Genomic DNA, 12241 nt, shown 5'->3' with positions numbered 1-12241 from the left:
GCTACTGGCATCACCCACAGAACTGTGACTGACCCTGAAGCCCACATCTTTGCCTTTGAAGGTGCCCATCTCACTCAGAAATTATGGAACATTGTTGGTTAAGTATATATAAGCAGCTTGGAAAAAAAGAGTCAGTGAGGCCACCAGAACCCAACAGGCACACCTCTACTCTGCTCTTGAACCCTGGGAGTAGCCTTCTGCTCTTGTGTAAAAAGAAAGCATCCTACTTGTTTTGCTGTAAGGAGGTCCTGGGGCAGGAATATGACAGCTCCTGTCACCGTCATAGCAAAGTTCAGCAGTCAGCTGTAAGGACTTATTTAGCCTTGCCTGTAACCTCTGCATGCCCTCTCCTCTAGGTTGTGTTGTTTTATTAGTGTTTAGGACTTGGGTTTGTTTTTTCTGTTGTTGCAAAATAATATACCAGATTTGGTTTGTGAAAAAAAAAAAAGAGAGAGAGAGAGAGAGCATTGGAGCCCCTAGAACTGGAGTTAGAGATGTTTGTGAGCTGCCATATGGGTGCTGGGAATCGAAACAAGGTTCTCTGAAATGCAGCCAGTGCTGTCAACAACTGAGCCATGTTCCCAGTCCCAGGTTGAGGATCTCATGTCATCTAGGCTGGGCTCAAACTGGCTCTGTAACCCAGGATGTCCTTGAACTCCTGCTCCTCCACCACCTCCCAAGTGCTGGAATTACAGGCGTGAACCACCATGCCAAGCTGTAGGATAAATTTTTACCCAGATATCCCATTTTCATCATCTTAGTTATTTCTGCCCAGGTCTAGAGATTGAGAAACGAACCTTGAGTTTTCCATCCAACTCTAAGCACTATAATCTAATGCTTTGCAGGCTCTAGATTCGGGATCGGGAGGCAGGATTTATAGGAAACAGTGTAGGCAGAAGACAGAGCCTTTGAATACTGTGCCTAGCAGGCCTTTCATTCTATGGTAGAGCTGCCATTGGGTGCTGGTTTGGGTCCTTGCCTTATGACTTTCACTGTGCTTTAGTAAGGACCTCTTCTGGGTGATGAGAGAAGCTAGCCACACCTAAGTGTGTCTGCAGTGAGGCACACACGACACAAAAATCTTTGCTTCTACTTGGTTATGCTCCGAGAGGGTGCTGCTTAGCAGGGGGTGAAATATATGACAGATGTCTCCTGTGGCTTTGTTTGAACCTCCTGTTTGACAGAGGCATTCCCCCCTTCTCCCACCCTTCACTAACCCTCATATCCCCAGCCCTGCAAGCTTTGAAGCTCAAGGCTTGTTTGTCCTTAGTTCTGAGGCAAAATCTGTGTGGCCATAGCTTGCCTAAACTTGCTATGCAGACCAAGCTGGCCTTGAACTCACAGAGATCTAGCTGCCCCTTGCCCCTCAAAGGCTGGGACCTCCCAGAAGCATGTGCCATCATGCCCTGCACATTAAATTTCAATCTCACAGAATCAACAGCATGGTTCTCCTCTCAAAGGGGACTTGAAAGGAAACTAAACCATTGGACAGGCCCCACATACTATGATCAGGAAGTCAAGTAAATCTGGTCCTCTCCCTCCCGAATACACATCTGGTAAATCTCCAAAGGGTCAGCATTCTTTATCCTAACCAATGCTCACAACTACAGTTATCGAAAAAGCCAACCCTGCTAGGAAATCAATGACATGAAGTCACAGAGCAGCCAGGACCTCTCACTCTTCTCCCTGCCTGAAGGAAGCCAGCCAGAGTCCAGCCGTTGAGTCAGCTATGGCCATAAGAGGGCGATGGTGTCCTTTGAAACATCCTAACCCAAGCTACAAGGCCTCGGGGAGGGTCCCTAGATCAAAACACTGGTCCAGTTTTATCCTTTAGAGAAAGACATTGACTTAACGCTGCTCATCCTCATAGCACTCATAGCACAGAGTCCCTCTAATGTCCCCCTAGTTTCCCTTGCCTCTCTCTCTGCCTCAGTTGAACTTGGAGTTCATCTCTTCAATCAGCCTGTAGCAATGAGATGACATTGTGGATACCTAATTATAGAAGGTAACTGAGACCCAGGAAGGACTAGAATTCAAATAGCAGAGACAGCCATCTTCATTCCATCTGCGCCAATTTTTCCTCAGAGTCCTCACTGTTAACCAAACATCTTCCAGATGCTCCTTGATCCTGTGCTCAGTGCCCTCCGGCCCCATCCTGAGTGCTCCATAAGCATGTTACTTGCCCCTCTGTCAAGCCATCCCGGAAGACAGAGGTCATGCTATTTCCAATAGTTGCCTGAGGCCATGGAGTCTCCAGTACAAACCTAGAGCTGGGACTAGAACTCAAGATACCAGATTTCCACCCAAGCTGCTCTCTTTGCTCCACACTTACCCTTTCAGCAGCAAGCAGTGGAATGGGCACCTGGAAACAGCTACACATCTGGGGTAGAGTGGGATCCTGGAGAGCAGCTGCATATCTGGGCTTGGAGCAGGCACCCGGAAGCAACACATCTGTGATTGGGTCTTATTAAACACATGGACTTAAGCTTTGCTTGGTTTTGTTGTTGTTATTGTTTTTGTTTTAAAGTATAAAAAAAAGCAAGTTGATTTGGGAACTGAGGCTCATGAGCAAGTTCAGCGAGTTCAGCAAGAACAGATTCAGTCCCTCCACCACTCAGGCCTCTGGGATCAAAGTCAGGTTGTTGGGCCTCACAGGCAGCATGTTCACCATCTCCTCAGCAAAAGTGCAGTCTGAAGTCTGTGACTTCAAAGACAAATCAGATCTGCTATATTTGGTGTGCTTGTGTTTAGTTTATGCTTTTATGCACACATTTGTGTGCAGGTACAGATGTACAGAGGTCAGCATTAGGTGTCGTCTTCTCTTGTTCTCCACCTTATTTTTTGAGGCAGCAGTAAGGAGACAGACACAGCTCTACATTATCACCTCAGCAGTCTGAGGACCACCTTAATCTTTTAGGAAGCTTGACTTAGGCCAAGCAAGGGTTTGTGGCTTTGACACGGAAAATAAGCTCAGGATTGGCCAGTGTGAAACAGAACTGAAAATTTTATCAAAGACATTTTAATGAAGACTTTAAGCAAAAGGGTTATGTTAGGAGAAAGAGATTGCATGGGCCCCTCAAGGGAGAATATCGAGATTAATTTTCTTAGCATTATCCAGGTATACCATTTTGATGGCTTTCAAGTTACATGTTGAAAGGTTGTTAGGAAAACTCTTTCCCCTTTTTTCCTCTCTTTTGATAAGTAAAATTGTAGAAGCCCAGGTGGTGGCAGCCCATGCCTTCAATCCCAGGCACTCAAGAGGCAGGCAGATCTCTGAGTATGAGATCAGCCTGGTCTACTTAGAAAGTTCCAGGACAGTCAGGGCTACACAGAGAAACCCAGTCCTGAAAACAAAAACAAAATAAAAAAATTACAGGGGGACTCTGAAGATGCCTGGAATGGAACTGTGATCTGATCAGGTGGAGCCAGGAGCCAGTAGGATTGCACAAAGATTCAGAGCACACCCTTGTCATGGTGTTTCTGGTGAGATGCCTAGAAAACTGCAGCCTACAGCTGGGAAGAGAGAAAGGACTATACTGGACTTCTCCCTTCTTTGTTGATAAGAGGCTCCAACCAGAGTCCCAAGACAGGGGTTCCTTTTCCCTCTGAAGTCCCCCTAGTTTCCCTTGCCTCTTTCTTTGCCTCAGTTGAACTTGGAGTTCATCTCTTCAATCAGCTACTTCTACAGCAAGTTGCAGGCACTTGCCACCATGCCCATCGTCTTCCGTGGGCGTGGGGGATCTGAACTCACTCACGTTTGTACAGCAAGCATTTTATCAGCAGCCAACTCTCATCTCTCACTCTCTCTCTCTCTCTCTCTCTCTCTCTCTCTCACACACACACACACACACACACACACACACACACACAGTATACCAACTACACACAACAGCAAGAGAGAGCTTTGAAAAGATCAGATCAACTTAACTTACCCTCATGCTTAACACTTCTGGCAACTTCCCTTGACACCAAAAAGCAAATTTGGATGCCTCGTCTCAGCTCCTGCTTGTCTTGTCCTCAGTCCCCTGTATCCTCAGGTGCTCTGGCCTCCCCTTGGTCCCATGAAGGCCACCAATTGCTAGCCCATGATCAGTTTGTCGTGCATGATCTTCCTCTCACAGGAGTGCTTTCTTCTCACTTATGTCTGTATCCTCCTGGAGAAAGTGCTACTGACCTCCTCTCCTGGATGATGCCTCCAGTCCTTCTTCGACACCGATCCTGTTTCATTTCTTTCAAAGATTTATTTATTTATTATAGATACAGTGTTCTGTCTGCATGTACACCTGCATGCCAGAAGAGGGCACCAGATCTCATTATAGATGGCGGTGAGCCACCCTGTGGTTGCTGGGAATTGAACTCAGGACCTCTGGAAGAGCAGCTGGTGCCCTTAACCTCTGAGCCATCTCTCAGCACCTGTTTCATTTCTTGACACTGAATTTTCTTGCTTGTGTATTGCAATCTCCCCTAGTCAGAAGCAGACCTTTCCTGAGAATGGTCCAAAACTTAGGACTTTTGGTGGTGGTGGTGGTGGTTTTGTTTGGTACTTGTTTGAAGACAGGGTCTCATGTATTGAAGGCTGGCCTTGGACTTCTGATTCTCCTGCCTCCACCTCCCAACTGCTGGGATTATAGGCATGCATAGCACATCTACTTTGCACAGTGTGGGGATATTAGACAAGCTCTCCACTGGCACACATACATCCCAGCTGCAGGACAAGTGTTCAACTTCTTTGCATGACCCCTTCAGTCCTGGGCCTTTGACTGCCACTGAGACTGCGTCTTTACCAATGGCCTCTCTTGGCCTCTCACAGTGCCAAGCCTCAGCTGCTCTCCATGACCCTTTATGCCTTCAAAACCAGTACCACCTTGGTAACTTACACATTGGCAAGCTCAGCTGCCAGCACAAGCTCTGAGAACACAGCTTCTCTATGTTCTCATAAAACGCTTCTCAGAAGATTTCACCTCAGTGATGCTGGTCTCTGTCTCTGTCTCTGTCTCTCTCTCCAATTCAGGGTTTCTCTGTGTAGCCTTGGCTGTCCTGGACTCATTTTGTAGACCAAGCTGACCTCGAACTCACAAAGATCCACCTGCCTCTGCCTCCCCAAGTGCTGGAATTACAGGCATGCACCACTGTGCCCAGCTTGCTGCTCTCTTCTTCATCACAGCTAATTTCTTATCTCTGCGGACCAGCATCAAGTATCCCAGCAAAGCCAACTTTCCCTTTAGTAGTTCTGGTATCTTGTTAACCACAGCTGATTCTTCAGCCTCAACTACCCAGATCCACGGAATCTTAATTCAAAATAGCAGATGACCCGATTGAGTCTTAAACTTCCCCCTGAAACCTCACAAGCCAGGTGTCCACCTCTGCCCTGCTCTCAGCATTCTCATCTTCCAAGCTCCTACTGCACTCTCGGCATGCAATGGCTCTTCTAACCCAAGGCTCCAAAGTCCTTCCACAGCACTCCCCAAAACACGGCCCAGTCTATCACAGCAATACCCTACACCTGGCACCAACTTGTCTTAGTTAGGGTTTCTATCATTTTGATGAAACACCAAGACCAAAGAGCAAGTTGGGAAGGAAAGAGATTAAAGAGTTACACCACCACCACCACCACCACCTAGCTGTTTCTTTCTTCTTGATAGTTATTTTCATGCCTGCCTGTCTTACAACACTTTCTTAAAACAAATGCCGAGGACCCTTAAAACAGCCTTCAGTACATTTTTGTTTGGTTTTTAGACTAAAAAACAAATTACCTATTCATTTCTTGCATTTGAAGTACTCTGCAATGTGGCCTTTGCCTGAGATTTTTTGCCGTATTCCTTTACCACCACACAGCCGCAACCAACCACTTTATGTGGCTTCCACTCTCAGCCAACTTAACAGAGGCCCTAGCGGTGCCATAGTTTCTTGTTGTCATCAACCTTAATTGATCTGGTGCTCAGCACAGAGTTCCCTCACCAACTTGATCTATATAGACTCATTGCAGTTGGATGCAAGCCTGCGGATTGGCTTGGCACTTGTCTGAGGCTTTGTGTATGCCACGTGGTAGGCCCTCGTGGATGAGGGCAGCCTTTGGCAATGTTGGCATCCATCACACTCCCACAGCAGTGGCTGGATTACAAATGAGGCCAGTGCGTGCGTGCGTGTGTGTTGTGTGTGTGTGTGTGTGTGTGTGTGTGTGTTTCTTTGAGACAGATGGCTATCCTGGAACTCACTCTGTAGACCAGGCTGGCCTCAAACTCAGAGATCTGCCTGCCTCTAGAGTGCTGGGAGTAAAAGCATGCACCATCATTCTCAGTTGGGGGTCAAATCTTGAAAGCACGGGAGCCTCTGCTTCCATGCAACTCTGGCAGCAGCAGGGGAAAGCAATAGATATTTGTGGAATGAATAAATACACATACTCGCTAGGCAGCCATCAGGTGCTGTAGGGACCACAGATCCGAGTCCCTTACTCCCCCAGCAATCCGGGTACTGAGATGTTCAGCGATGACAGAGGGAGCCGTGAGGGAAGCCCAGAGAAGCTCCACTGGACAAAGGTGGCATTTGACTGAGCCTTGAAGTGAGAGAACCATGGATGTGGGATGTTGGGACGAGTGGAAAGGTAGGTTCCAAGGGTAAGTGGCCACCAAGAACACCTGAAGAAGTGTGAAAGGAGAAGCAGCAGGAGCTAGAGCCTGGGGCTCCTCGAACCTGTCCTCACCTGCACTCTGGCTTTGCTTTGTGGTCCACCAAAATGACAAGAGAGACTGGATTCATTTTCCAAGCAGGGGTGGCAATATTTCTATCCAAGGATGCACACTGAAGCACTCTTTCTTTAAAAACACTTGAAACATCCCCTGTGTGTGTATGAGTGTGTATGTACCATGGCACATGTATGTAGAGGTCAAAGGAGTCCGTTCTCTTCTGCCATCTTGCGCATCCTGGGGATTGAACTTGAGTTGTCAGCTTTCGCACAAGCCCCCTTACCTGCTGAGCCACCTCATTGTCTCCCTGCCTCCTGTGTCCTAAGTGGGATCATGAACATTTTACAGTTCCAGAGTTCTTCAATTCCTTCCCTTGTTTGTTCTGGACCTGTGCCTGCCTCTCTAGAGACACACGTCAGAAGTGCCTGTGTGTGACCAAGGCCCAGTCAGGACAGCCCATGCAGCTTCCCCTGCCCTCCTGGAGTACTTGCTTCTGAAGCTCTGAACGAACATGGAAGAAGCCAGACTCCCCTGAGATGGCCATGATGGAAGGAAGCAGTCAGGCATGGCAACTTGCCAGCTATTGTCGGGAACTTTCTCCACCCATGCACAGACTCATGTCCCAGCAGGCCAGCTCTGAGGCGTACCCACGGTATCTGCTCTCCTAGTTCAGGAGATCTGAGGGTAGAATACAGGGAAGGTTTGAAGAAGCAAGTAATTGATATTCTCTGAGGAATGTACTGGGTTATTGTTGTTATTGGCAAAAACTACAACCCCACTTACCTAACAAAGACATCCGTGTATTTACTGAGCACCTACTGTGTGCCAGGCACACACCCATGTGCTGTATTTGTTTGTACCTGTGATCTTGTGACATCCTTAGAGCTAAATATCACCCCAAGTTCCGTGAGAGAAGCCTGAGGCACAGAGATGTTAGTTCATTGCCCAGGATCACACAGTAAATGGCTGGGTACGGTTTCAAAGTCAAATATTGCCCTCTGCCTAGAATCATCTGTGACAGGGTTTCCTGAGCAAGAAGAAATAAAATACATGTTATCCTTTGAGTGATTAAAGCTATTCCTAGTGTGTGTGCCTGAGGCTTGGGCCCTATTGCTATGAAAATGAAAAGAAGAACAGATTTACCTGACATCAGAACTTGGTTCTCCAGAGAGAATTTGCTGTGTCACAGTCATCTCAACACTCAGGAGGCTGAGGCAGAAGGATTGCTTTGTATTTAAAGCCAGCCTGGGCTACATAGTGAATTCAAGACCAGCATAGGATACATAGAAGACCCTGACTCAAAAGCCAGAAAAGATATAAAGTAATAAAAAGTATTCTGGAAGCCGAGCATGACAGTTGGAATGAGGATGTCCTCCCCTCATAGGCTTATATATTTGAATGCTTGGTCCCCCTGTCCTCCCCTCCACACCCCTTGATGGACTGTTTGGGAAGGATTAGGAGGTGTGGCCTTTTTGGAGGATCTGTGTCACTGGGAGTGAGCTTTGAGGTTTCAAAAGCCCACACCAGGCCCAGTGTCCCTCTCTCTTCCTGCTGCCTGTAAATCAGGACGCAAAGCTCTCAGCTTCTGCTCCAGCATCAAGGCTGTCTGTTTTCCACCGCGATAATCATAAGGTAACTCTCTACAGCTGTCAGCAAGCCCCCACTTATATGCTTGCTTTTAGACAGACATGGTGAGGGTGGTACATATCTTTAATCCCAGCATTCTGGAGGTGGAAGCAAATGGATTTCTGTGAGTTTGAGGCCAGCATTGTCTACATAGTGTGTTCCAGGACAGCCAGGGCTACACGGTGAGACTGTCTCAAAAAGACAACAACAATCAAACAAAATGCTTTCTTCTATAAGAGTTGCCATGGTCGTGGTGTCTCTTCACAGCAATAGAACAGTAACTAAAGCACAGAGACCGGTGGGTCTCCACGAGTTCGAGGCCAGTTGGGTCTGTATAGCGAGTCCCAGGCCAGCCAGAGCCACGCACTGAGGCTCTGTCACAAAAATAAACACCAACTAGAAATGAAAAATGTTTTCATCCACAGACAACATGGTCATACCCAGAAACTAGCCTAGGGATAACAAGGCACTAGAAAGATTATGAGTTGAAGACATAGTGAGTGTGAGCTGAGGCTGTCATGTGAAGGCCCTGGGTCCCCGTGCTGTTGGCCATTGTCTGTAACCTACTCCACCCACCAACAGGCATGTCAACAAGCCAATTGCAAGACACACCCGGATTTTTGTTCCCATAGTTCAAGAGATGTGAAGTTACAGAGTACAGGAAGAATTCGGAGGGAGAAGGGTCAGTGATGCTCTCTGGAGCGTGGAGGCGGGTAAGGGAGGGTTTAGGAGGGTCAGGATTGTACCAGGAAAACTAGAGGTCACGATCAATACAAATTCAAAGTACACTGTGTCATCATGGGAGGGGAATAAAGCCCTTTGGACTGACTCTTCAATTTGACCAGGATTTCTTGGCCTGACCCCCAAGAGCATGACCTCTCGGGTCAGACACCTGAGCTGAAACCTTGCTTTGCACCTGAATAACACAAGCACGTGATCTGCTATGTCCATACTTTCATAAGGACATCAAATAAACAGGAAGTGGGGGAGGGAACTCAGCCCATCAGTGTTTGGGGACACCCTCGGAACGAATTTGTTCAAGTGCCTGACCATGGGGCTAGTTTGCAGATATTGCCTCAAAACTTGCCTCTGGGGCGGGGGCTGCGCCCTTGGGGTGAGGGGCTAGAAGTTCCTGTGGGGGGGGGGCTGCAAGCGTAAGAGGTGCAGCTTTTCAGAGCGGGCCTCCACCTGGCGAGCGAACTCCTCAGGATCACAGTCTGGCATCTGTTTCTCTTGGCATCCTAGGGGCAGTTTTTCACATCCCCGCTGAAGCAATCTGCTAGCACAAGCCTGAGGCAGTCCGGGCTGCAATTGCAGAATACTGCCACCGGGTGGGTTCTGCAGCCCAGCAGAGGCCCCTGTATAGGACAAATTAGCTTTTTGCTTAAAGGCTCTACTGATTTCTTGGGACTTTGGCGCCAGCAGAAATGCCTTCAGGAAATGAACTTCACTTGTGGGAGACTCAACACTGCACCCACGGACATGTGGGGAAAATAGGACTCAGCATAGATGATCTCTGGTCAAGAGAACAAAAGACTGGGCTGGGGGAGTGTGCAGTGGGAAGAGCTCACACAGGGACTACCCAAGGCCTTGAAAGTCTAATGCATGGAAGGGAGGGAAGAGTTTAGAAGGGAGGAGCCTGGGGGAAAGTCATGGGACCTGCAAGCCAACCTACCAGGTGGGCCTCTGTGCCACGTCCCCCAAAATATAAGGGTCTTTGGCCTTATATTTGTTGGTCACGCCACACCAGAACTTCCAAAGAGGGATGGTGTCTGTGAACAAGCGTCAGTTCCCAAGTGCACAGAAACAAGGCTGGGTGAGTGCACACGGGGAGGTGTGCCATGGGTCCAATCTATTCAAAAGGGTGATTCTGGGGCTGGAGAGATGTCTCAGAGGCTAAGGGCACTGCTGCTCTTCTAGAGATCCCGAGTTCAATTCCCAGCAGCCACGAGGTGGCTCACAACCATCTATAATGAGATCTGGTGCCTTCCGATATGCAGGTGGACATGCAGGCAGAACATTGTATACATAATAAATCTAAAAAAAAGAAAAAGAAAAAAGGATGATTCCATTATCGCTCACAAAGGCTGAAACACAGAACCCTCCCTGGCCTTCCTGCCCCTTGGTCTTCACTAAGGTAGATTTGATGGTTAGTGATGTCAGCTTGACAGGATCTAGGGGCCTCTGAGCATGCGTATAGGGGTTACCATGATTATGCTGACGGAGGTAGAAGGACGCCCACAGTGGGTTGCACCGTTCCCTGCCGCGGATCCTGGGTGGGGAAAAGGGCTGAGCAGCACACCTTCATTCAGTGCTCTCTTCTTACTGAAGACGTGATCTGAGCAGCTCCTTGAGGCTCCATATGTACTACACCTTCAACCTCGAGCCAACATAAACCTTTTCACCCTTAAGTTGCTCTCGTCAGTGCTGTCACAGTACAGGAAAAGAAGCCACTCAATCTGAAAATGAGTGTGGCAGATAACTTGGGAAGTCTAAGACTCCTGGTGATCCTTGGGGCTCACCTCTGCCTCCTTAACCCTCTCCAGGGGGTTGTTTTGGTCACAAAAACAAACAAACAAACAAACAAAAAATCCTAAGCGAAGTGTAGGTGGGTAATTTGCTCAGGAGGGAACCCTGGCTGCAGCCAGCTAAATGATGAGGATTCTGTCCTGCTCCTTCATGATCCCCACACACTGTGCTGTGGCTTCTCTTAGGGACACCAGCTTTTCCTTACGGAGGTACCGCAGTGAATTTTAGCAGCAGTCAGTGGAACAACCCCTCCAGCCATTTCCACTTTCCGTGTTTGTAAATGTCCCAGACAAAGGGCATGCACCCGTTCAGGGGCCAAACAATACATGTTCCAAGTAATTTTTATTTAGAATACAAGAGAAGTACAAATGTATTTACAGTTGTACATATACAATCAAATAATATATATCACAGTTTCGTAAATAGCATCTTAGATAAACATTTACAAAGTTAAAGTGACCGTTTTCTGGGAGTAGAACACACTTTCTTGAAAACTCTATACATTTTATACTTTTTGTTAATATTATTATAGTCTTGTGGGGTTTTTTGTTTTTTTTTTTGTTGTTGTTTGTTTGTTTTGTTTTTTGATATTACAAACGCCCTGGTGTGTGGAAGGAGTGTGTGTTGGGGGATTCTGGTAAATGACAATGTTTGAGATGACACCAGAGGGCGCCCACGGTCAGAGCAGGGAAAGGAGTGGGCAGGGGCGCGTGGCAGTGTGGTCTCTTGGGTAAGAATCCTGGGTCCTGCGCGCCTCAGACGGGCTTTCTTCGCAGAAAAGCTAACCTCGGCTCCAGACAGCCTGTATGATCGCTCATTCTCTGGTTTGGGTGCTCAGTAAGGTGGGGGTGAAGATGCCTCTCTCTTCCTAAGCTCAAAGGCCGGCAGAGCTTTAGGAGAAGGGGCACTGGTCTAACTCCCGCGGTCTATAGATGGGGAAACTGAGGCTCCAAAGGGGACAGGGTCTTGCCTAGGAGCTATGGCGAATGTCCCTTGTGTCCCCACTCTCAACCTGCCCAGCACGCTTCAGAGTGTATTGGCGTCTCGTCCATCACTGGGAGCCAGCCAGGTGCTGGGGAAAGTAGCCTGAAGCAGGGCCTGGGACGAGCAGGTCTCCCGCTCTGTGCTAATCACTCTTCGACCCCAATCGCCGCCAAAGGTCAACGTCGTTCCCTCCACTCGCAACACATCAAGACACCATTCCCAGGAGGCAGAGATGAGCACTGCTCGCCCCGGGCCCACCCTGGGCCAAGGAGGTGGCTCTCCCTTCCACTCCCAACTACTAAGCTCTCTTTGGAGATCGTCTGTGTGCCCCCTCCTCCCTCCCCCCCGCCCCCGTCATCTGGGAGAAAGATGTCCGGGATGGGGCCGGGCGTGGGGACCTGCTCCCAAGAAGAGGCGAC

Source organism: Meriones unguiculatus, chromosome 8, assembly GCF_030254825.1.
Source record: "Meriones unguiculatus strain TT.TT164.6M chromosome 8, Bangor_MerUng_6.1, whole genome shotgun sequence".
NCBI lineage: Eukaryota > Metazoa > Chordata > Mammalia > Rodentia > Muridae > Meriones > Meriones unguiculatus.
This window is presented reverse-complemented; position numbering follows the sequence as displayed.